This window comes from Tachysurus vachellii, chromosome 4, assembly GCF_030014155.1.
Source record: "Tachysurus vachellii isolate PV-2020 chromosome 4, HZAU_Pvac_v1, whole genome shotgun sequence".
Taxonomy (NCBI): Eukaryota; Metazoa; Chordata; class Actinopteri; order Siluriformes; family Bagridae; genus Tachysurus; species Tachysurus vachellii.
In genome coordinates this window covers 722501-724013 of record NC_083463.1, presented here as the reverse complement: position 1 = coordinate 724013, position 1513 = coordinate 722501, and the positions used below count along the sequence as shown (strand labels likewise).

At 37.9% G+C, this 1513-nt stretch overlaps 1 pseudogene; it reads left to right on the top strand.

Annotated features, from left to right (window-relative positions):
- Nucleotides 1–882, top strand: LOC132844060 (uncharacterized; annotated as a pseudogene).
- The last annotated feature ends 631 nt before the right edge of the window (nt 883–1513 follow it).

Genomic DNA, 1513 nt, shown 5'->3' with positions numbered 1-1513 from the left:
CTTCTGAACATTAGATCACAAAGCACTTTAAATCATCTCAGACAACATCCTTACTGCAGTCTGTCTTACTGAAACTGGGATTAAACCAAATGACTACATCGGTCTAAATGAGTCTACACCATCAGGATATATCTATAAGCATGAGCCTTGTCAGACTGGTGGTGGAGGTGGTGTTGTCACTATCTTTAGTGATTACCTTCCTGTTACCCAGAGAACACAGTATAGATTTAATTCTTTTGAAGTGCTTGTCCTTAATGTTACACTCTCACACATGCACACAAAAAAATCCCTGATGTCTCTTGCTCTAGCAACCGTGTACAGACCCCCAGGGTCCTACACCGATTTTCTTAGAGAATTCGCAGATTTTCTTTCAGACCTATTGGTTAACTTTGATAAAGCGTTAATTGTAGGAGATTTTAACATTCACATTGACGACACAAACGATGCTTTAGGACTCACACTTATGGACCTACTAAACTCATTTGGGCTTAAACAAAACATCACTAGAGCAACACATCATCTTAATCATATGCTAGACTTAATAATATCACACAAAATAGATGCCACTGATATAGATATCATACCCCAAAGTGATGACATCACAGACCATTACCTCATACTGTACACACTACCTGTAGAACAGACTAACTGTGTCTCACCACGTTATTGACTCGGTAGAACTATTATTCTGACCACTAAAGACAGATTCACTAATAACCTGCCTGATCTGTCTGGACTTCTTACTGAACCCTTAAACACAAACCATCTAGATGTAATGACTAACAGCATAGACACTATATTCACTAGCACATTAGACACTGTTGTCCCATCAGATTACAGAAGGTTAGAGATAAAACACCAGCACCATGGTATAATAGTCATACTCACACCCTCAAGAGAGAAACAACCTGTAACCTCGAGCCAAAGTGGAGAAAAACTAAATTAGAGGTTTTTAGAATTGTGTATAAGGACATTATGTCCAGCTATAGACAGGCTCTAAAAGCTGTTAAGGCTCTGAGCACCTGAGCAAACTCATAGAAAATAACCAGAACAATCCCAGGTTTTTATTTAACACAGTGACTAGATTAACACAAACCCAGAGATCTGAACACACTATTACATAACAGAGGACTTCATGAGATTCTTCACTCATTCACTAAAATTGAAAGTATCAACATATGAGAGCTTCTAGTGACCCAGTCTCACCTAAGGCTCTAGACTCACAACTACAGTGCTTTAGAAGTACAGGACAGGAAGAGTTAGATAAACTTATTACTACAGCTAAACCAACAACTTGTTCATTAGACCCCATTCCAACTAAATTACTGAAAGAAGTGTTACATAAAGCTGGTGAGCCTCTTCTTTATATTATTAACTCCTCGTTATCTTCAGGTTACGTCCCTAAATCCTTCAAGTTGGCAGTCATTAGGCCACTCATCAAAAAACCTAATTTAGATCCAAATGAACTATCAAATTACAGACCTATTTCACTTCTTCTGTTTATGTCTAGAAT